This window comes from Ochlerotatus camptorhynchus, unplaced genomic scaffold (assembly GCF_037179485.1).
Source record: "Ochlerotatus camptorhynchus isolate MF236.1 unplaced genomic scaffold, CSIRO-AGI_Acam_v1.1 ptg000139l, whole genome shotgun sequence".
NCBI classification, from domain to species: Eukaryota; Metazoa; Arthropoda; class Insecta; order Diptera; family Culicidae; genus Ochlerotatus; species Ochlerotatus camptorhynchus.
The window spans coordinates 3003322-3029221 of NW_027040629.1; the positions used below are offsets into that span (position 1 = coordinate 3003322).

The window sequence follows — 25900 nt, forward strand, 5'->3', positions numbered from 1 at the left end:
AACGTGATTTTTACAGAGATACTTCTGTCGCTATCATTGATGATAGAGATTTTCTTCAAAATCTCATCGATGTTTTTGTCTTCACAAAACGTGACAGTGTAGTCAACATCACAATTACTAGCTCATTTATGGATATTATTGTTACTTGTACTACGGAAATCTCTAAAATGAGTATATTCTACCGATTACATACTGCTGTTTGCCTAAATTCAACTAAACTAGATATAAATTTTGATGTCAAACCCGTATAAAAATTATTCTGAATGACAAGAAAGTATATGATAAGTCGTTTCGTCTCACTATGACTATGACGATTATGATGAAGTTGCACATTACCCTACAAACACAGGAGTGGAACTTCGGATCAGAAAGTGGCTCCAACTGTCATTTGCGAACACTAGCGCACCTAGCGGTAGAAGGCATCTTCTGCCTGCAGTTGAGATAGGCAGCATGCTATGATGATGTGAGTGCACATAGAAAGCCCGTGTGGAACGCTACCACAACACATTGCTTGTTTAGTAGAAAAACTAGCCACTTTTTGATTCGATTTGTTTGCACTTCCCCTTCTGTTCTGTGCTACAATCAATCAATATAGGGGAAATGGCTCTAATGGGTCTAAAGATTTAGCCTACTGGGATGGGAGCTTACCATTAATCATGCTGTCATTGGTCGAAAGGTACAAAACGCCTTTTTAATAGAAACTAAGCGATCATTCAACCTCTGGTGGTGAATATGAGAACGTCAAAAAGAGTGTTGTGAGCAGAAATGCCGTCAGACATTGGAAGCGGAACACTTTTTCACTTTTCCTGATAAATTGATTCATCTGAGATGCAATAGTTGAAAAATTTAATTCTGCATCATATTTGAAAGAATTCTGCTAGTGTTCAGGAATATTTCTGTTGAGAAAAATGCAAAATTCCAATAGTGCCTTAGTGGTTATGATCTTCCGGATTGCTTGTGTGTGAATAATTTAGGTGCAAATCAATTCAGATGTGTGGAAAATCGTAAAATAAGACAATTACTGATGGAAATTGGCAAGATGTTCAATGAAAAATGCTTTAATTTGTGTTGTGAAAAATCCTTCTTCTGATGTAAACAAACGGTTTGGTTGACGTTTCCTCTCGATTTCTCGTGGTGCCCTCTACGTTGGTGGTGCATTAAAAAGGCCTATAGCAGCTTGTTGCAGTTGACGATGACAAAAGCACAAAAAGGCTGACTAAAAGTAAATTGGTACGCCCCTCGCGCGCCGCTAGCACGCCTCTAGTAACGAACGAAACAACAAAGGCTGCACTTTGATCGATGACGAAACATATCGACAGTGAGCATGCATAAGGGCGAATACGCGTTGATCGATTCTCTTCATCGATTTTCTCTTTGCATTGCTACAGCTAACCGAAACAATTTTCTAGAATTTGTTCAATGCAAAGAAGTAACAAGTTGTATTGGCTATCAAAAGCACCAGCAAACGCACCGATAAACGTTAAATCTAGCGAGTTATGAACGAAAGAGAACATCGACAAAGAGAATCGATCATCGCGTATAGGCCCTTATGCATGCTCACTGTCGATATGTCATACTCGATTTTAAGCAGCTTCCCGGTCAAAAGTTTAACATCGCGACTGGACGTGGGGATGTGCCGGGAAGATTCAGGTTCGGGTTTGCCGATAAGTTCGCGAAGAAGGCCATGATTTGGCAAGCGATTTGCAGTCGTGGACTGAAAACGGAACCATTAAACGATGACATCCCATGACATCGAAAAAGCGTGTATTGCCTTTCATCCGCAAGCATAGGGATAAAGCCATCTTTTGGCCCAATTTGGCCAGCTGTCACTACTCCAAGGTGGTTCTGGAGTGGTATGCTGCCAACAAGATCGAATTTATCCCCAAGCTAATGAAGCCTCCGAACTGCCCGGCATTTCTACCAATCGAAAAATGCTGGGCAATTTCAAAGCAGCGACTTCGACGAAGCGGCGGGGCAGTCAAGGACATTCAGAAAATGCGGGCAAAATAAAAGAAATGCGCTGATTCCGTGTCCGTACATTTTACATTATATATTACACCACTTTAAAACTGATATTTGACGTTAAGAGGCAACTAACCATCACTCGATTTGCTTTTGCTTCTTCTTCTTGTATTCCTAAATCATCACTTTCTAAAAGTATTGGTAAAATTCGTTGGTAGTGTGCGTCGCCGTGCCAAAACAGTCAATGAATCATAAATATCAACTGGTATGGTGAGCAAAATCTACCATCTCTTTTATTCTTTTACTTTTCAATGCAACAGTAAATGTGGCGTCACACATGCAAGCGTATAAGAATGTCGTAGACAAAACATTCACACTGCCAGACAACGCTGTACGGCATTTTGTTTACACCCCTGAGCGGGAAAGCCAATAAAAGGCTACATGCAATGCTGCCATCTTCCCTTTTTGTGTTTAATTCAATCTTTTTTAACCTTTGCAATTGGAACGTTTATGTTCCAAAAAAGGTCCTTTTAGTTTTATTTATTCAGTGTTTGATATTCATTCACCATTAAAATCATCCACTCATCTATGTTATTGGTTGAAACTTAATATTTGCATGTTTTAATGTATGTTGACTGCTAGACGTAATACATCTGGCAACGCTTGTTCAATGATTCTTTTACGTTCCCTAGCAAAGATGTGGAGTCGGAGTGATTTTCTTGGTGTTTTATTTTGTTCACCAAGAGATTTGACCTCCAGTTTTTATTCATTTTGTGTATTCGATTACGTGAAATTGTTGAATTCTACGAAGAACACAAGTAAGTAAATGCAGTGATAGTGTTTTACTCAGAAAATATACGATGTAAAATCATGAAATACTTGCTTTAAATTTTCGAATAGCTTGTGTGTGAATGTATGTGTATACTAATGATGATGATTGAAGAATATTTCAAAAACAAGAAGAATCTTAATTGATTGACTGTGTTTTGAGCCTTAAGCATGTCCAACTATTTAAAATAATGATGCTGAAAATTTCAGCAGTTTTGACTCCTGTCAAAATGACAACATTTTACTTAATCTTCAGTTAATCTAATATTTTTCAGAAGTTCCGGTACAAGAATTGAGGGCAAAATTGTTTTTACCTATGGTTGGTATGGATGGCCGCAGTTAATGTGTATGTACCTAGTACCATATTAAAAGCGGTTATGAGAATGACATCAACCACATATTAGTTTGCGTTCAAACATATCGACATTTAAACAAAATCGCGTTTATCATGGATTGGCAAAACATGCCAGAACACTTGTATTTTCTAATATTTCAATATTTGGACTATTACGACATCCTAAAATTATCTCAGGTTTGCTACGAGTGGTATAAAGCAGTCCGTCGAAGCAAAACGTGGCTGGAGAACACCCAATTTGCAATTACGCAATATCGGTGGTACAAAAACTTCCAAGTGGTAGGGCCAGAAGTTGTGAACAATTTGACCTGCAACTACCAAAATCTAATCGTACGTGGGTTCGTCGTGGAAGAGTGGTCGCAGCAAAAGTTTGAACAAATGTGCAGTGCATTTTCGAGTATGGTACAACAATGTGATATTCAAGGATTTACCTTGACCGTCCCTGTTGGTTCCCGATTCTTGCGAGAATTTTTAATAACAAACGAACAACATTTGCAAAACGTAGAGGATTTCACATTATGCGTACAGGATGCATTTTGCGATAGCCATACATACAATTTCATTATTAATTTTGGAGCTCTCCGGCGGATTCGCATACTACAGTCACCATTAATTGACTTACTATCGAGGCAAACCATGCAAGTCAACTCCACTCATCTCGAGGACATCACCTTGTGCAGTAACTCCGGTTTAGGAATAATTTTCAACAATCCCAAAGCGAAATTGAAACAGCTGCGTATATTTGTCCATTCGTATCATAAACGAATGATACAGGAGGTAATATCAATACATGAGTTTATGTTGGAAACATTGGTGATTGAGTGCTCTTCGGTTGCTCCATGGATAGACTATATTATCAACTATTTGATTCCCATGCTGGGTCCACTGCGACTTGTGATAAACCAAAGACAAATAATGAAACAAAGTGAAATGAATGCTACTGCTAAACGTTTCAAAGATACCGATACAGGCCTGAACGAACTGGAAATAACGGTTCAGCAAGACCCGTTCTGTGAATGCGGATATGTTATTTGAAGTTGATTCTGTCATTGGAATTGTAGTCTTGGGATAACGGTTAATAATAAAGCAATATAAAACAGATAACTAGTTTTCTTCTTGGAAAGAGCACATAACATCTCTAGAAGTGGTTAATAGGAATCATCAAAATTACACATCCAACTGATATGAACCAAACTACTTAAACCTAGCACTGGCTAGGTCTTGATCCGTTTTATCAGAGTGAATAAAATATTCATCAACATAAATTACACATATTTTCACAAACTCATTACGTCCGATATAAAAATCTATTAGTCCATGCACTTAAACTCCACCGCAATATCTGTTGCCCACTCTTCCCACCGTCCACGTTGATTAATATGGATTACGAGAATAGCGCGTGGGATTGGGCTCGACCGAAGTACGACGTAACCGGGAATCAATAGAATCGATTAGGGTTTAATTTGAATGAAGTGTATCATCAACACAATTGATTTGCAATTCAAACCCAGCATCGTGAACGCGGTTTATTTATTTATGTATTTATTTATTTCTTTCATCATAGAAGTGATGAACTCAGCAGAGCGATGCCCTTCTAATAGCTTTTGTTTTATTTTTAAACATTCCAACATAGTTCAACTATGTTTTTGATTGCACATTTATTTATTTTTTTATATTAAATATGGTGCTTCATTCGCTTTTGGGATATTATTATATGCTCCTACTATTTTTTGGTACTACTTCACATACGTCATTTGTTAGTTTTAGTTAAACCATTCCACACTGGGGACAAAATCGAAACAATGTGTTAAAATTCAATAACTTCGGTGCTCGCTGGAACAAGAGACTAAAAAATAGTCATTCTTATATAAACAAAGTCTCAGGAATCGATTGGAGTGGGTTTCATCTTGGGCACGATAGGGTAAGTTGGGGTTTTCCACAGTTTTGCCCTAAAATCTCCTATTTTGCATGATTTGAATGCTGTATCTCAAGATACCGATGGAAAATTTCCTCGGCAAAGTTAATCAGGAGGTCAAGGAATGTTGGATGATGGACAGAACAATTCGGAATTCTTCCACTAGGTGGCGCTAGTGATTATTGAAAGTGAATCTATTTGTGCTGCTGTATCTCAAGATCCTGACTATTTAGACAGATGATTTCTTCGGCAAAGTTGATCAGGAGGCCAAGGACTGTTGGATGACGGACAGAACAATCCAGAACAATTTTTTCTCCAAGTTGCTTTGGAGTTCAGATTATTTGATCTACTGGCTCAACCATGAACTGCACGATGTCCTCATCGACAAAACCTACAAAGACATGTTCATAAAGTTTCTGCGGATCGTTTTTGATTTATTTGATGTATAATCAAGGTTCTCCAAAATGTCTTGAGCTCAGATCAAATGATTTACCTGATCAACCATAACTGATACAAGGTCCTTAGCAACTAAACATCTCCAAACTACATAAATTTAAGGTGTATTAGAAGTTCTAGGTTCTTCAAATTGTTCTAGAAGTCAGATTATTTGATCTACTGGATCAACTAAAATCTGCACGATGATCTCACCGACAAAACTTTCCGAAACACGTTTATACAGTTTCTGCTGTTCGTTTATAGTTGATTTTGAGGTGTATAAGATACTCACGGTTCTCCAAATTGTCCTTGAGTTCAGATCAAATTCTCATCCAGGTTCACTGATTCAAAGCCCTTTGTATTAAAACATCTCCAAACAGGGTTAAACATATCATGCACATTATTTACGTTTGAATTCGATATGTTTAAGACGTTCTAGGTACACCAAACTGTCTTCAAAACTTGTTAATTAGGCTACCATCTCGCATTTTAGTTTGATTACATTCATAGATCAGGGGGCCTCCATAAACTTGGTCGGTAGAGCCTGCGACTCGAAGCCTGCTGGGTTCGAATCCTGGTTGGTCTAGGATTTCAGATTGGAAAATTTCTCGACTTCCCTGGGCATATTATTGTACTTTCCACACAATATACACATGTAAAAATCGAACAGGCTTGGAAAGTTTTCAATTAACAACTGTGGAAGTGCATCTAGAGCACTAAGTTGAGAGCAGGCGTTAAGTTACAGTTGGGATGTAATAGCCAGAGAAGATCGTAGACAGCACTAACTAGCGGAGGAATTCCAAATTGTTCTGTCCATCATCCAACAGTCCTTGACCCCCTGATCAACTTTACCGAAGAAATCATCCGTCTAAATAGTCAGGATCTTGAGATACAGCAGCACAAATAGATTCACTTTCAATAATCACTAGCGCCACCTAGTGGAGGAATTCCGAATTGTTCTGTACATCATCCAACAATCCTTGACCCCCTGATCAACTTTGCCGAAGAAATCATCCGTCTTAATAGTCAGGATCTTGAGATACAGCAGTGCATACATATTCATTTCGAATGCTCACTAGCGCCGCCTAGCGGAAGAATTCCGAATTGTTCTATCCATCATCCAACATTCCTTGACCTCCTAATCAACGTTGCCGAAGAAATCATCCGTCTAAATAGTTAGGATCTTGAGATACAGCAGCACAAACATATACACTTCGAATACTCACTAGCGCCGCCTAGCGGAAGAATTCCGAATTGTTCTGTCCATCATCCAACACTCCTTGACTTTCGGATCAACTTTGCCGAAGAAATCATCCGTCTAAATAGTCAGGATCTTGAGATACAGCAGCACAAATATATTCACTTTCAATAATCACTAGCGCCACCTAGTGGAGGAATTCCGAATTGTTCTGTCCATCATCCAACAGTCCTTGTCCTCCTGATCAACTTTGCCGAAGAAATCATCCGTCTAAATAGTCAGGATCTTGAGATACAGCAGCACAAACATATACACTTCGAATGCTCACTAGCGCCGCCTAGCGGAAGAATTCCGAATTGTTCTGCCCATCATTCAACAGTCCTTGACCTCTTGATCAACTTTGCCCAAGAAATTATCCGTCTATATCATCGGTATCTTGAGATACAGCATTCAAATCATGCAAAATAGGAGATTTTAGGGCAAAACTGTGGAAAACCCCAACTTACCCTATCGTGCCCAAGATGAAACCTACTTCAATCGATTTCTGAGACTTTTTTATATAAGAATGAGTTATTGAATTTCAACACATTGTTTCGATTTTGTCCCCAGTGTGCATTCTTTCAACGAAAATCAGACAAGATACAGTTAAAATTGAACTACAAATGACAAGAGAAAAAAATCTAGTTAGATAATATCCCATACATTAACTATAGCAATCCTGAGATGACAACATTCAAAGCACCAAAACATATGACAATCAATATGCTTAGTTTTGTTTTTAAAATCTGAGGTTGTTCAGTGGGTGTGATGAGCCAGGCATTTGTTCACGCGAGTGTGATTTTCGTTCTCACGGGATTGGCGAGTTTTGAAAAAAAAAATGATGCTATGATCGCGATCGAACGTACAATGTTGAGACTTATCACTTGACTCATTGTAGTGAATGATCGAGAGTGGTGATGAGAGTAACTGTCACATAAAAACCTGAATTAATCCACCTATCTAATCCATATCTCATGACCTATATTACGCTTCTTACATATTAAAATTCCTATGAAGATTCAGAAAACTTTCAGATGATAAAAGTGAGGTCAAGTGAACCCATATGACCACCAACGCACTATGGGCAAAAATGGGTCCAAAATTACCCAAAATTCAATATCTCAACAGCACGCTGAGTTCCGGCCATGAAAAACGACTTATCCGAAGGGAAATTGTCCGGGGAATGAAAAGTTAAATAAAAGTTTTTTTTTCAGAAAAAAATATTATGATATTAAGAAAAAATGGATTTACTATTAAAAACATTGATTGTATTTTCACTTTACCCCTTACTTCCCTATAAAGTGTACCCCGTATTCCCCTAATATCTCATGAACTGTTATTTAAAGACATAGTAGTCTAAAACCATGCATAAAGTGCTTATGTTTTACGAAAAATAGAGCTGTGAAAAAACATTTCTTCCAAAAAGTAGGGGAAAATGGGGTAAAATAGTCCAAAACACATACCTACAAGGCTCTCCGGTCTATGGGGCTACGTGCAATCGATTCCCCGGACGATTTCCCTTCGGTAAAATCGTTTTTCATGGCCGGAATTCAGCGTGCTGTTGAGATATCGAATTTTGGGTAATTTTGGACCCATTTTTGCCCATAGTGCAACGTGTTGAGACAATACAACGTTTTTGCTGCTTTTGGAAGACTGAAAGAGCTGAAAATCCCCAAGACAGCTTACAGCATGCCTATATGATTTAATGAACGATAAGGCAAATGGACTATAGACATTTCTCGAGCAAACATTCGATGAGAAATGGTGTACAGAAAATCGTTAGATCAATATTAGGCTCCTTCATATTAAAGAGATTCAGGGTCACATCGTCACATGCTTATCGTGTATGTTTTGCAACCCATCGTCATCTTAGGTACCGGGTTTGAATGGTTACAACAATAACTCGATCATAAGTGGTGTGATGTGATATTATGGGCTCGTTGGTCTTGGATCGACCGTTTTTGCCTACTGAGCAGAGCGTCATGGGGTTAATCTCAGGCCGCTTCACATTCAAGATTTGTCACGAGTTCAAATCTCATACCCACCAGTGACGAATTTCCCAAGAGGATATCTAATAAATTTACAGCAATTTTCCTCAAAACGTGCTTAATTTATGAATTATTCTCCATTGAAGTAGCAACTAAAGATTCAACGTATTTTATTCAAAGTATTCTGGAATTCATATCTTAAAATCTAAATGATAAGCGAAGCCTTAAACGATACTCTTACAATTTACAGATATTCAGCCATGTTCTTAAGTCTATGATACAAAATTAGGAAAGCAATATAATGTTAATAAGACGTCTTGAAGCTCTTCAAATCGTCCTGGAGTTCAGCACATGTTATCTACTAGATCAACCTGGATTGGTACGATACTCTTTACATAGGTATACATATTTAAGGCTATCCAAATGGCTCATGAGTTCAGAGTTCTACTATATCAACCAGTCCTTGCACGAAGTCCTCAGCAACGATATATATATATATCCAGAAAGGCCCATAGAGTATATGTGCACATGTTATAATATATTTCTATGCATATAAGATGTCCCAACGGTTTGTTGGAAATGCATGGAAACGGATATGCATAGACATAGGATCTACTTGGATATGTTTCTAGTAAGTTGAATGATCTGAGCTCCAGGACGAATTGAAGAACCCACAAGTTCTTCTATACACAGTAATTGATGTGGTTAGCCTCCATGGCTTTGATTTAGAATACTTAGAATATTTTTTGATCACGAGAATGGATCTTGAATGATGAATTTAGATTTTATGAACAAATTTGTGCTGAGGTGATTTAGCTTGGATTAGTTGGATAAAAAGGTTGGATTTGCAGCAGGGTTCATTTTGCCAAACAGTGTGTGCAATTAAAGCGATTTTTTATTTATTTATTTTCATATTCGCTTTAAAACTCTTGGGACATTCGTCACTGGTGGGGATGAGATTTGAACTCGTGACAAATCTTGAAGCGGCCTGAGATTAACCCCATGACGTTCTTCTCAGTAGGCAAAAACATTGCACAAAATTTCACATAAAAAAGAAGAAGTTTGCGTGGATAAGTTGCTTCATTAAAAAGGTGACCTTTTATTTATTTTTCATACATATTTGATATTATATTACTTAATGAATCACTAAATGCTGGGTTAGGGAGTGTCCACCAGTGTCGCTGCATCAGAGCGCAGCGAAATGTATGAGGAGAGTGGAAATGCCAACTCTCTGTCTTTAACATTTCGTGAATACAGGGCGAGCTCTTCTCCTCACTCATTGGGACACCCTCCTGTTGGATGGTCTGTCTTTTGACCGGATGTATAATCATGTTGTTGAAAGGACATTCTCTTTTATCCTGTGGCTGCACGTGAGCGATGTTGCCCAAGGATTCACCCAAACCGTTTTTTGGCACTTCTTACAGTGACAGGTTGAGTACAATTAAACTTGATCAAGTCGAACAGCGAGGATAGTCCACAGTCTACCGACAGTTCTCTTGCTACCATGACTGGTAGTTCCATATCATCATATCATTATCATCATCAAAAATTCCTACCCATTCCTTAAAAGACCTGCATTCGGACACGGCCGGCACTGCTGTTGCCTATCATAAAATTGAGATTATTGAGGATGATAGCAAGTCCCAAGCATCAATGGTCAATAATCCTCATGCTCATGCTCATTTTAAAAAAATCTGACTGAATACCAGTTAATAAAATAGAAATAAAGTATTGTATTAAATTAATCATGGCGTACTACAGGTGGTCAAATCTGAATTTGGTTTACAGCATTGTCAAGAGTAACAACTATTCCTTCAATATAAGGGAACATGGTAAACATTTATAGAAAACATGAAAACGATTGGCTATTCGAATATAACGTCCACTCTTGAGGGGAGAGGAGGTCCTAGAATACGTAACAGTACGTGTAATAGGTATGGGAAAAATCGAAAATTTTGTGGATGTCATAATTGAATCACCCCTAACCATAGACTTATAAAATATATCCTATCGCTGCTTACAAATGACTCTACAAACTTCAAACTGCAGTACCATCAAACGTGTTTTCCAACGTGATGCAAATAACCCTTCAGTACTACACACTTCACCTAAAAGCGTTGCACACCTAAAAGCGTTATTATTACACCATCGAGTGGAAAGCGTGAGAGAACTTAATGATTTTCAGATTGTTGTACACAGGTTTTCTTACACCCACACAAAAGCATAGAATTGAATTCTACAGGACAAATTTTCCATTTGTATTCCAACAGGCATGTGTTGTGTACAGCAGCAAAGAAATACGCGACAACATGAATCAAACCGCACACGCGTCACTTTGGCTGTCCTTCAATTAGTACCTGCTGGTGCCATTCGCCTCGCGTGTAAGTTGTTTCTAATCCTACTGGGTAAGAACAACTACGAAATGTGTACCTATCCGTAATGTTCCTTTTATAGTGGGAGCAATTGAGGCTCAAGTGTCGTAACTTATTGTTTGTCTTTTTGTTGCGACGTGGCCGAGCATAAATGTAATGGAGACGCATTGTACATTTATCATTAGGTAAGTATTTTTCTTAAGAGAAATTAATCGTACCATCTGGCGGACTTCTTTGTACACTTTCAAACTTGTTGAGTTTAATGTACTAGAATAAAGTTTCGATTGAGTGTTCATCCGCAACTTTTTGGTGTGGCTATAGTTTATTTGATCATCTAATATTCTCGTTACTGAGGAAAATATACATTTCTCTGTATCTTGAATTTCAGGAACGATAACCGTCGATAACGTCAGCGTTAACTTCTACAAAAATATGCAATGCAAACGTTATCGATGGTTATATACTAAAATCCCTGAGTGGAAGTTGTTTGTTAACCTTCCTAATGCATTAGAAAAAAATGTACAGTGTTTCCAGGCCAAATATGACACCAATGCATTAGGAAGGTTAAACTTAACATTTAAAAAATCACATGTTTTGTAGATATTTAGCCGTGGAGTTTGACAATTTTTTAAGTCAACCATGATGTTAGAAATATTCCACGATTATTAGATTAGATCTTAAAATACTAATTCAAAGATATTGATATTAAAGTGAGAACCTTGGACTTAACAAGCATCTTAAGCCAAAAATGTGAGAGAGTGAGCGCACGAATCATAACATTATGTACCTGAATGACAGGTTGGCTTTATGTGTCTGAATGACACATATTTCACAACCTCTTCTTGAATCTTGCAACAATAAAATATCATTATACCATCTAATGATTTCATTCATAAGTCAGAAAAGCATGCTTTATAGCGGGCGTGGAAGCAACCCTGGTTCCAGGACCATCAGGGCACATTGTTAATGTTTTATTGACTTAGTAGTAGTTCAGAGAATTCCGTAGAAGTGCAGCAAACATCATAGTAGTTCAGAAAAAGCCTAGCAAATTACGTAGCAATTCGAACAACTTCATAAAACTTAAGAGAAATTATTTCATAAAAGCTTAATGAAGTTTATGGAAAACTTGGGACCTCCGTTTAGTCCGGATGTTCAAGATAATACGTAGAAAAGTTTTAAGGTATTCTAGAAAGCTTGGTGAAGTTCATGTATGTTCTGAGGTCTTGGTCGAAATAAGAGAACTTGAAATAAAGATTATGGAACTTTGCAGGAAGTTCGTGGAGCTTCGTAGAAGTTGGCATTTTTTTATAGAAAATTCGTACATGTTCTGCAAGCTTGGTAGAAACTAAGTTGAAGTTTTTAGACGCTGTGGAAAAATCATAGAAGTTCAGGGAACATCGTAGATAATGGAACTTCCCAGGAGTTCTCGAAGCTTCCACAAATTCAGGGAACTTCATAGAGCATGAAGAAAGTTCGGATAAGCTTGTATAGGGGTTCACTGAGCTTCGGTTGAATTCATAGAACTGATTTTGAGTTCAAAAAACTTTGTGGAAGTAGAAATTCTGGAAACTTTAGAGATCTTCGTTTATTTTCACAGATTTTCAATACGGCATAAATGAAGTTCTCTAAATCTTCTAAGACGGCAGGCTGATCAGCAAGTATTTAAAAGATCAATCAAGTGCTCTGATTATGTTTTCAAGACTTCAAGTATTATTCGAGACGTATGTTTTCAAGTCTTTAAGTATTTTTTTTTAGATCTTCATGTGTCCAAAAATGTAAATGACACACACAATCCAATCTGCGTTTCGATTTGTTTTGTCTACCTGTTTACCAACCCATTTAAAGTACACGCGATATTTGTGCGACTTCCACATGCACCACATGCAACCAGATTGGCAGACTCAAACTCCGTCTACCTTAAATAAAAACGCGTTCATTTTACTTCAACCGATTGACCAACTGTCAATTTTGTCTTGCAACCAAAACACAATACAATCAACAATCAATACCAAACTAATAATTTTAAATTGGCTCACTGCTTGACTAGCCTATTGGTCCCAAGCAAACGATTAACGTACCCCATTCTAGTAAAAATTCTAGTACTACACAATGTTTATTTTTATTCGCTATGAAAGTTTGACAGATAAAATGAGGGGTTAGTGGATTTTCCTATGATTCGAGGGGTGAATCGATTAGCTTGGGACCGAAGAGAGTACCAAAGCTGAGCCAAAAAGTTGAGCACGTTTCTTTGGGACCTTCTAGTCTTAGAGCTACCTCTATGATACAATCGAGCATCAACCCAACCTGGTTGTCAACCAGATTGCAGTGTGTATGGAGCCTACACACTTAATCTAGCTCGGTAAAATCTCCAACAGCCGATTACCTCGGTATTTACTTTTGCTGATATCTCTGCAAAATATCTGTTTGTTAGCTGATATCTCAGCAAAATGTTATTTGTTAGCTGATTCTCGGCAATTGTTTTACTGAATCTCAGCAAAATAAATTGCAGAATCACTCGGCTGTTGGAATCTCGGCGAAAAATTTTAAGTGTGTATAAGTAGTAACAACGATTGTAGAACTAATCATCCTTCCCTTCCCCAAAGATTGAAGACGTGGCTAACGTCGGTACTGATCTATAAATAGAAGGAATCAGTGAACTTCAGCCGTGTTTATGTTATATTAGATTAGTCGGGTCAGCTCTAGTGCATTGAATTCTAGTTATTAAATTATAAATTTAGCACTGCAAAAATATCTGTTTGTTAGCTAATATCTCAGCAAAATGTTATTTGTTAGCTGAGTCTCGGTAATTTTTTTACTGAATCTCAGCAAAATAAATTGCAGAATCACTCGGCTGTTGGAATTTGGTTTGTTTTTTCCGTCGATCTTGTTTTCCGTGCTGAGCACCAATGCTACCGACGTGCCAGGAAGGCAGCTCCCACACCTGGACCCTACCTATCGACCCATCAACTCATGAACCGGGGACCAACGGCTTTACTTCCCATCCGAAGGAAGGCGTGATCAGAGATGTTATGCCTCAGAACATCCCGGCGGCGCCGACTGGGATTGAACCCAGGCCTGCTGGGGTGAGAGGTGGATCATTTTCGATAGTTAAAGGTTCATTGTTGATCGTGTTATGGCTCATTTGCTATATGTTTATGGGTAATTCGTACTTTTTAGCTTCAACTTCTCACATATGCCCAATACCAGAGTGTACAATTATTGAATGCTTAGGCAGAGTGTGAAAACACTGCACTAATTATTTGCTCTATCAAGATCGTTTTTACGGTCACACCGCTTGCCTTCACTAATACAGCATGTAATCGAGGCATTTTTCCATAGAAAATATACGCTCAGTCATTCAAAACAAGGATTCGGTACCATCACGGAATAATAAACGTGCTCTGCGGTCAGTGACTTCCCAAGTAACATTTTAAGTTTTATGAAATACTACAAAGCTACTATAAAACAACATTCATAAAACCCTGGTCAAGACTGCTTTGCCATTGATGCATCCACCAAAACCTCATTGACGCTAGAATCTGTCTAGTTAGCCCACTCTGGAGAAGGTTCTGAAGGGTATATTTTCGAAGCTCTTCAAGATTGATTTACTGCAAAATGGTTGTACGATAAACACATTGAGATCCATTTGAAAACCGTATTTAAGCTACAATAAAAGCTATTTGACAACAATTAAAACCATTATCCGAGCCATTTACCCTAGCTGCTTGCTAAGTTCACTAGAAAAACAACAATCAAGATAAAAAAGGATTCATAAATACCATCCGATCTTATCAAATAATTAAAATTAAAATCGTATATAAATCGAGCCGAATTTCCAAAATTATTAAATAGTTCTCATGAAGTGGCCTAGTTTTAGGTGCCACATAAAATTTGATGTGAAATGTACGTGAAAACATCAAAAACTTGAGTCCGCCCACGGAAAACATCGATTTTACTAAATGATATGAAATGATAAAAAAAATATTCTGCAGATCGATCATTAAGCTTAGCCGAGATTTTTATTTCTCATGATTTTTGCATTCTAAATATTTTCTCATTGCTAAATTAACTAAAATAAAGTTGTATGCAAGGAAATATAGATTGAAAATCGAAGATTGTAAAAAACAAACAAAATAATTGTAATATGGCGGAGGCATAAAAGTTGATTTTCATGGGCCATTTGTAAAAAGTTATTTTGCTTTCAAGAAATCCTTAACAAATTCATAAGGTTTTGAAATGGTTTTTATGAAGAAAACTTGTAGACTGAATTGTATTTATCTAAAGCCATTTTGCTTGATCCTAACCCGTTCAGATTTATGGTAGCATTTATGGCGGCAATGTTGCCTACAAAATGTTAAACGTCAAAGTTTGTTTATCTTTCGATAGTTGCGCTTCTCTCCCGATGGCTTGGAAGCAGTTACTCAGAAAGTGTTCACAACATTTCGCATTTCGCACAGCTGTAACCTCGATCATTTCCGAAAAGATCCCCTTCTTCCGGATGGTTCTGGAAGTGCACCATCAAACGATACAGGAATGTACGGTTGAATGAATTTTTTCCAAGTGGTAAAAGGGTCACCTAATAAAATCGCAGCTATGGATCGGAAGCCAACTAGTGTCCGCTAACTGACAGTTTCAGTGGTTTGCTGTTGGTACTAACGCAAGTTATTCCGATCGTCATCTATTCGCAAGGTCTGGAGAAGGCTGGTCTGTTTTCAGACTGTTTTGACAATGTTTTATGAACGCTCACTTCACTCTTCTCCACCAGATGCTCAGTCATTGATGGTATCCGTTCCACCGGACGTGCACCAGATGCTCAGTCGTTGATGGTATCCGTTCCGCCGGACGTGCTGGTTCTTCTAAAGAACTAAATTTTACTGAATTCGACTTCCCTTCGGTCGTTAGCATCGCTTGAATTTTTCCTCCAACTTCGTTTATCCTTCTAGATATCCTTGTCATAAATTTGGTTTTTATTCACTATGAGGATCCATCCTTAAAGTTCAATTTGTAAACAGAGGAGATTTTATGATACACTTTCAAAAGCCGAAAAGGCAACAATATATGCATTTTACTCTCATTTAAAACCGAATGGTTTTATGATTCCTTTTATAATGATAGAACTAGTTTATAGAGTATTTTATCAAGACATTAATAAAAAAAATTGCTAATGAAGTTTATGATTGATTTTTAGAACAGTTTTATGGTGGGATTGAGAACTACTTTAAATTTAATTTTAAAACAAGACAGTTTTTGACTTCTCGCCAGACTGTAAAAGGTTTTTAAAACAGCGAAAAGGTGAACTACTAAGCAGGAACGTTTTACACTGTGAAATGCTGTATTTAAACTAAATGGCTTATTCATTGCCATTATAAAAACCATCATAAATCAGAGTGGATGCCAAATGATTGCAGAATTGTTTACTTCCCAATCATTCAGACTCTCAAGAGGTAGTGGCTGATGGCTGTTAATATTCATATGAAAATCACTCTTGACCTGAACCTGACTATTTTGCAAACTGCCTAGTACTATAACGATAATCGATAAATACTTGATGAGCGAGCAGCCAAGAATTAATTTATCTATCTTTTTAAATTATGGTACGGACAGTCTCTGGATACAATGTATACATGGAAAAATATATGTTCCTGCCATGTAACGAAATAAATGTTGTATAGAATTAAAAATGTGAAATTTATGTTAGGGCCTAATAGAAGAACACTTTGGTCAAAAACTGTCATACTTGCATTTACCGAATGTTGACGTAGGACTACGTCTTTGTTTTTTAAGGTTTCACTCTAAGCTATTTATTAAAAACCCGTATAAAACGTGAACCATTAGGTTTGTTCCAGTATTGTTTTTTTTATAGTCATTTTAATACATTTAATCTCATTCGTCACTTATCCGGGATGATATTTAAACTCGTGACCTTTAGCGGGGGAGGCAAGGATGCTAACCACTATGATGTACCAATCTCTTTCCGCACTTGCTATTCTGTAAGAATCTGTACAGTAAAAAGCTAAAGTATGTTCCCGTACTTTCTACAGCACATGAGTTTCTTACAGCAACTTACAAAAAGCTGCAGCAAATTTCGGCAAAGCAAAAAAGCAAGTACCTGAACAGACCTTGGTAGTTCTTCATTAAATTTGCTTAAAATAAATTGTTATATATCTTTGTCGAACATTCTGCTGGTATATCTCAAATAATTAAAGTGTTGATATTAAGAAATTTCGACGCAAACATTTGTATCTACCTAAATACGCCTTTGAGACCATTCCCAAGCTACAATTTTGATTTATGAGGGTTCTATAGATCACGATTTAGGCTTGAAGAGTGCTATATGCTACATTTATAAAGCTTTCAATGTTACTTGGGTTGCGCAATGTCAGGATGATATCAAAATAAAATGTCCATAAAATGACAAATATGCTATGCTATCAATAACATTGCACTGGAAAAGTCATAAATAACCTAACGTGCTCTTTTTGAGAGATTGGTTGGTTTTCCACCCATAAACAAGCTACGTCATATTATGTGGGCAAGCGAATGAATAAATTTTCACCGTAATTTGCGTAAAATTGAGTGCCATTCATGAATATTTTAATAAAATTTACCCATAATTCCCAATTTGAATTTTGATACTATACCGCAAAAATATACTTTGAAAACCAATATACCAGCATAAGATGTTCTATGAGGTTAGTCCAAATTTGAGTAATACAATAACCTAAATTTGATGAATTTTTGTGAGCACTTTTAAATTTTCTCTATCCAAAATAGGTCAACCCAACAAACAATTTTAGCTGCAGATTAGCTTATACAGCAAAAAATTGGCTTATACAGCTAATTTTTGCCTGTATAAGCTAGTCTGCAGCTAAAATTGTTTGTTGGGAAGTTAGCCACGCATTAAAATTAAAATTCAGATAGAAATGCTTGAACCTGCTCTAAGGAATCAGAATAAGATTTTTTAATGGATTTGGTTATTCAATTTTCAATAATGTCTTTTTTTCTTTTTTTGTGATTTTTAGCCGTAGGCTAGTTCATCACATTTGATAGTAGAAGGTCAGGCTTAGGGCCTGCCTCTAAGGAAACGTTTCAGTTTAACATTAACATAACGTAAAACTGGCTCTGAGAAAACATTTAAAAAAAAAAACTTAATGTAAAATGGGGGTTACATCGGGACTGTGGTGAGGAATGGATGCGCGAACAAGGTAGAGCTCCACCGTAAGAGACAGTGCCCCAGTCCGGCAGAGATACCCCGACGGCAGGAAAATAGGAAGGTGGAAGAACACGGACAGCGCACCCAACGACGAGAGTGCTAGATTTGGTTGTACAGGTGGGCGTCCTTCAAGAAAGCAATCAGCGCAGTCAGCGTCGAGGGGTCGTTGCCAAGTAGCTCCCTGATGTTCTCTGGGAGTCGGTGTTGTTCGCGTAGCCTTTGAAACTCTGGGCAGACACACAGCACGTGTTCCACCGAGGCAGGGATGCTGCAGATTGGACAAACCTTGTGGAAGGGTGTCCCACCAAAATTGTGGGAAATTCTCACATGGCCGGTCCGAAGTCTTGAAATGATCCGTTGGTCCTTGTACTTGTGGCTGTCTAGCCAGGGTCGTACGGTTTCTGTGATCTTTCTCAGGAAAGTGGTCCGCGACTGAAACCATTCCTCCTGCCAGGCTTCCATGATAATATTCGCGATCCAACGCTTGACGTCTAGGAGTGGTACGTTCCTGGTGAAGCGGGGACCAGATGGACCGGATCCCACCAGCCTGTCCGCAGCCTCATTTCCAGGAACACCGCAGTGTCCGGGAATCTATGTAAAAGCGGTTGAGGGTGGGGCATATCGTGTAATGGCTTGTATCCAGGGGTGGCTCGGGGCTTCGGCTTCCAGCGCCTGGATGACGCTGTGTGAGTCCGTTAGCACAAGGATCGGTTGATCTGCAGGAGTGATGGCTGCATCAAGAATACCAGCGGCTTCTGCGGAAAAAAACGGAACACTCCTCCGGTAGACTTTGACTTGTTGCGGAGTTTGGTCCTGTCACTCCGAGTCCCACTCCAGCCCGTGATTGCGATCCGTCCGTAAAGCGATGAACGTGCCCCGGATACACCGACCCAAGAAGTTCTGCAACTGAACGCCTCAACGCTACAGAGTTATCTCCGGCTTGGAGTCCTCTCTTAATCCGCTTATCTATTTTGATAACGTTAGATCGCCAACTTTTCTCTCCATGCCAGTGGACCCTGGCCACCGGGGGGAGGTCAAGGTTGGCTGCAGTGTGGAGGGCTCTGTTCCCCTCGTTGAGGAGAAAGACCCTATCATTCCCGGATGTCTTAGCAGCGAGGGCAGCGGCTTTCGTAGCAGTAGCTGCAGCAAATCGATAGCGGAAAGGGAGGACTCCGATTTCCGCACAAGCAGCGTCTGCAGACGTGGAAGGTAGAAGGCCGGATACGATGCGTACGTAGGTATTGTATACCGAAGCGAGGATGCGGTTCAGCTTCTCGGTGGCTAAGCAGGTAATTTCAATGCCGTAGAAAAGTCGACTGTCGATAACAGCCCGGGCGACACGAAGGCGGATCTCGCGGTTACTGGAGCGGTGCGGGCGGGAGATTGTCCTGACGATGTTGATGCGGCTACGACAGTTTTCTTTCACCGATCTGAAGTGCTGGTCGAAACTTAGAGTCCAATCCAGAACTACTCCCAGAACACATACTGTTTTCTCAAGCGGAATTGGATGGTCCTGGATGGTGATCGGTGGTCCCCGAATCAGATGGCCCGAGTGACAGATATGGCACCGTACACTCTTTGGAGCGGAGAGCTGGAAACCAATAGAAAGCGCCCACCTGCTGACGACGGAGACAGCTGCTTGGGCAATATTCCTGGTCCGTTTAGTCGTTCGTCCCGTTACGACGATGAGTATGTCATCGGCATAGACGATTACGTGCACGTTCTTGGGCAGTCGGCTGAACACCCCGTTCATTGCCACCAGGAATAGCGTAACCGCTATGACGGATCCCTGGGGCACTCCTGTTTCCTCGGGGAACGGATCCGATCGAGTGTTCCCGACAGTCACCTGGAAGGTACGATCAAGGAGGAAATTCCGTACAAAGTGCGTGATGTGGCCTTTCAGGCCCCAGCCGATGATCTGCCAATAATGTGATTTAAGGGGATCAAAGGATTTGTTGACTGGACGAGGGTTCGTGGATTTGCCAGTCTCTTGTCACGTGATTACAGATAGACATCTGGTCGTTTTGTCTTCCAAAGGTCTTCAATGAAGTTGATTCACCCTGCTATTTACAACCGGTAAAGTATCTGCAGACATTGGTAATCCTTGCACTGATTGTGGGTTCCATTCACATCACATGTCAGACTCTGGTCATTCCTCCGGCCAAAGTCCAGATGCGGTCAGTGTGGTCCTGGGAACTCATCCTAAGCGCCAATAATGATATTGTGAATCCTCATGAGATTTTATGTGTCACTTTGTGGCATTTGGCTAGATTCTGGAAATGCACCTGAGGGTACCCGGAACATGTCCGGGTATGGCCATTGTTGTCCTGGGCACTCAACCTGGTCGCTAATGATCTTTTTGGTGAATCCTGATCGCTTCTCTTCTTCTTCGCATTTCAAGTTTATTGCTTATCGCATATTAGCTTATTGCGTGCTCTCAACACTTAGTGTTCTAGATGCACTTCCACAGTTATTAATTGAGAGCTTTCGATGCCTGTACCAAGTGCCCAGGGAAGTCGAAAAATTTTGCAAGCCTAAAAATTCCTAGACCGGACCGTGAGTCGAACCCAGCCACATCCAGCATGGTCTTGCTTTGTAGCTGTGCCTTTACCGACTGAGCTAAGAAAGGCCCGCGAATCCTGATCGCATGATGGGATTTGACTCATGTCAGATACCCGAAGGTACCCGAAACAAGTCCGTATGTGGCCAACGTGATCCTACTCAACCTAATCGTCAATGATCTTATTTTTGCATTCTCATGTGATTTGATGCAGCAAATGAGATATAACTTATGAAAGAGTCTGGCAGCTTCCCTGGGGTACTTAAAATTTACATAATAATTCGTATCTTCGGAACTTTTTGTCCGATTAGGATAAAATTCAACAGAGGGGGACAGTGGCAAACGACAGTTAGAATCATGCCGAACAACTCTGGACCAAGCAGTAGCAAGAGGGGTATTCTGGTCAGCGTATCTTCATCAATACTAACACAGAAAAAAAATCAGAACTATACTGGTAATGTAAACATCCATGCATGCAAATATTCATGCATGTAAACTTACTTTTCACGTAAACTAGCAACTTGTAAGAAATGTTGCTATCAAAGATGGATGGTTTTATAGAATATTGGGTATATTTCAAATGTCTCATAAATTTACACGACCTATAATGTAACTTGCACAGACAAACAGACGTAACTTTTTTTTTAAATCCTTAAAAATATCGTCATGAAGCTCACTAACGACATCCCGTGAGCTATTCTCGGAAAAAAGGTCAAAGTCTCAAACAGTGTTGCATACAATTGCATCGATTGAAAGTATAGAAACGTCAAAGTGATCCGATAACAACGCTGTGGTGAGGAATTCGCGACACTAATAATTTTAAAATTCGCGTACGACGATTGAGGAGAAAGAATTACGTCTGTTTGTCTGTGATCATAGTAACAGAAATTTACACTACTTTTTCGAACAGTGAGAGGTCAACTTTCAACTGCCATAATTCCGTTGCTTCAGGAACTATCTGCACCGTTTTGGACACACAAAGTCACCCCTCTGTCTAATATTTGAGGCAATAAGAAGGGAGATGCAAACTGTTAGCGGAGTGTTCATCAACACGAATAATGTTGTACAATAAATGTGTAAAGATGAGGGCACGTGTAATGCCGTCATCAGGAACACAAATATTGACAGCGCCGCTGCGAAGATGGAGAGACGATCAGCTATCTAACATCACCAGCAAGTTCAGCTTAGGATACACAGCAAAAAATTAATGTTGATATCACATCAAAGTGAATGCACTTCAATCGTGTCGAAAATATGGTGTAAAAGGACAAAATTATCATTAATACAGTGCATGAACTGGCATTACGCTGCTTTTACTGCATTTGTTTATTGTTGTGGCCATAAAAAATACATGAGATTTTACACATGATTGAAGTGCATCCTCTTGGATATAATATTAAAGTTTATTTTTTGCTGTGTACGTTCAGGAGCATAGCCCCCCAATTTCACAGCCATTTTTTTAATTCAACACGTGATTCCACATTCTAGAAAATGTAAGACATATTTTATAAACTTAGCCTCACGCAAGTTATTGAACCCGCATACTCCCTGGACCAGCTTCCTCACCTAAATTTGTTTACAAATTGACAAACACTTGAATTTCATCCACATCTTAAAAACTTCCCCCGTATTTACATACCCGGTGTTTACGAGGCGAGAACGAAACACGCATATCTGCTATGAGATAAACAATTTGAACAGCATCAACCCAACTAACTTCAATTTGTTCTTTGCTCAAAATATTGATAATAATAAAAAAAAAAAATTTCTCTTTTTACGAATACAGATCTGTTCATACAAAAATCAACGGGAAGGAAGCTAATGAAGCTTTACGCAAAGCAAAATATGTTCATATATGTTCCTCAATCAAATCCGTCAACCCCCCGTGCTCGTGCACTTCACGTATATGTACATATTTAGGTATATGTATACCAGAATGCTTCATGACCTGAGTGCACAGTCAGGCGTAGGGACATGGACTGGCATTCGTTCGTATATACACACATGGTTGGAGAGAGAACTTTTGCTAAAGGAATTTTGACACGCAATCGAGAGTGAAGGAAAAATCAAGGATAATTCTCCGTTCAGTTGCGGGACTCATCCGTACCAGACTCCTGTGGGCAGTCATTTGTTATCTAGGCGTGATTTCCGTCGAAACCAACGCAAATTTAGGAACTGATTTATTTACCTAAATCTTAACTATAGACGGCTTTCCTGCTGCTCCCGCCACCGCTCCAGGCCCTTGTTGTTTTCTGGTTGTCTGAGCTGTCAGAACCAAAAAAGGATAAGATTTTCCACCCTGCTCACACAGCTACACAGCGCCCTGCTGATTCTATTTTCTCTTCCTTGTGTGTTTATTGATCACAAGCATCCGTACACTTTTCTTCGTATTCTTGGAGATTTTTCCTCACATCACAACACGCTGCGACGGATTTTCATATTTTCCCACCCTGATCCAAGGGCATTAGAAATATACTTCCACGACGACAGATTATTCTACAGCATTCTAAGGCGAACGCTGGGTAGCCTTCGATAATACATTTTCACGGACACAATACAAAAACCTCCCCCCTTTTTCCTTCATCTACACCGCAAGGAAAAAAGGAACACCAATCGAGGGATAGCACTCGGTTGAAAGAATCGCAAATTTCACTTCAAAGCTCACGAATTTTGAGCAGAGATTTCACTTTGGTAGCTCTTCTTTGTTGATTTTGAGATTTATCGTAGATTATTTCGGCCTTGATCACACACTCAGAGCGCGTCTGCGAAAAATTAGTGCACTTACTGACAAAAACTATGTGTACAAACGAACAGCAGAAGAACAATTTTCCTTTTCCCGTTTTTTTTTATGTAACAACCGTATATTTCCTGCCACACTGCTAGCGTTACTAATAATCACTCGACTCTGATGGCAACTTATGGAAGAAAGTGTCTAATATACGGCTGCAACTATTGCTTTCCATCCAAGCTCTCTCCCATTCTCCGGAAGAATCAATTCGGAAAAGTTTCTCTCCGCCTAGGCTTTTCATTGTTCCTCCCACAGTGGAAAATCATAAAATAAACCTTCACACATAGAAAGGTACCTCATGAACCGGAAAAGGGGAAAAGTTCATTCTTTCCATGGAGAACAGAACGATTGCCTCGGAAAAGATGCTCTTCTCGCACGTTCTCTCAAAGCATCCTACAACGAGCTTACAAATACGTGTGGTTTACTCCCTTCCACGGCGACGTTGTAGACGCTCTCTTTACTATCAATGGAAGTTTTACCGTTGGCGGGTGTTTTTTCTCCAATGTTTGTATTGTCGTCGGTGCCTTATCCCGCGGCAAGCGTCATCGTCATACTTACACACTCACTAGCAGAACCCTCCATCTCAGCAATGTGTGTGGGTGCGGTACGTGTTTGATAATGAAAATGTTTTTACTACTAACTTACGCTCGTTTTTTCTCCTGGCACTCTCGCAGTGCCAACAGCTCGTCTGTAGTATGTAGCTATGTAGCGTGCAGAACAACAAACGATGACGGGTGATGGCTTCACCGCGTGTGCCATTCCCGTTAAGGACATTCCTTTCTTCTCACCTGTCGCGCGGAAACCACCGAATGGCAAATGATGACATCAGTGCTGGAACCGTGGATGCATGACAAGTGCAACGCCTTCGTTTGCGATATGACCTTGGCACCCCCTTCGCGCCAAATACAGCCATTTGCAAAGGGTGGGGGTAAATGCTAACAACAAACACCCAGCTTCTTGGAAATCATAATGGTTTAGATGAAATTGGTTCCCTTCCGAGCAGAGCTGTGGACTTGAGGAGTCGCAGTCGGATTCGGAAATATTGCCAATTCAGAGAAAAATTAGCAATTGGCGTCATATTTGACATCCGAAATTGGCAGCCGTCGCTGACAGCTGGGAATTTCGAGCACTGAACCAAAATCATTCCTTGAAGACCTTGTTCAGCCGGCGCCGGGGGTGTAGTGCAAAGCGTGACTGCTTTCTCACCTTAATAGGTCTGGGTTCAATTCCAGTCGAGGTCGGTGGAAATTTTCTAAGGCATAAAAATCTCTGGTCACGTCTTCCTTCGGAAGGGGCCTTTTTTTGACTTGACGGAGAACTAACTACGTCTTTTTTTACTTTTAATGTTCTTTATCAAGTGACACAAATGCGTCTTTTCAACTTTAGTTCTTTTGAAATTTCAATTATTATTTTTTTTTTTTTTTTTTTTTTTTTTTAACTCTTTATTTGTTCCAAATTCAAAATAAATTACATTTCATTTTTAACCTAGGTGCTCCAGTTACTACAGTAACTTACCAGCCTTAATTGTTATGATATATATCTAAGTGTTTTTACATTGTTCCTGTCTTGGCAATTCAGTATTTTAAACAGGTTTTTTTAAACCTGCATGTCAGTATAACAATTGATAGCTTAAAACTAAATAACTAAAACTAAATCTTATCTAAGTATAAAGGGAATTAATCGTTGCAATTGAGGATTGTAACGATTTTTGCCGGAAATTATTAATTATTTTGTTGGACATTTGTGCTAAAGTCTCAACATTCGAAATTATATGTACTTCGGTAGTACTGTACCAGGGAGGCAACTTCAAAATCATCTTCAGAATTTTGTTCTGAATCTTTTGAAGTGCCTTTTTCCTGGTAGTGCAACAACTAGACCATATTGGCACAGCGTAAAGCATGGCCGGTCTAAAAACTTGTTTAAATATTAGAAGTTTATTCGTCAGGCAAAGTTTGGATTTCCTGTTTATAAGAGGATACAAACATTTAATATATTTGTTACATTTGGCTTGAATGCCCTCAATGTGATCTTTAAAAGTTAATTTTTGGTCAAGTATTAATCCAAGATATTTCACTTGGTTTGACCAGGAAATTGGAACTCCGTTCATAGTGACTATGTGACTACTACTAGGTTTCAAAAAGGAAGCCCTGGGCTTATGTGGAAATATTATAAGTTGAGTTTTGGAAGCGTTGGGAGAAATCTTCCATTTTTGTAAATAAGAAGAGAAAATATCTAAACTTTTCTGAA

The 25900-nt window shown here is 39.2% G+C and overlaps 1 protein-coding gene across 1 annotated transcript in view; it reads right to left on the reverse strand.

Moving 5' to 3' along the window:
* Hs3st-A (Heparan sulfate 3-O sulfotransferase-A) overlaps positions 1–23749 on the reverse strand; it is a 166137-nt gene extending 142388 nt beyond the window's left edge. Inside the window, exon 1 of the mRNA XM_065221163.1 lies at positions 23054–23749. The gene's annotated coding sequence lies outside the window, so the exon portion shown is untranslated. The remainder of the gene's footprint in view (positions 1–23053) is intronic.
* Positions 23750–25900: the final 2151 nt, after the last annotated feature.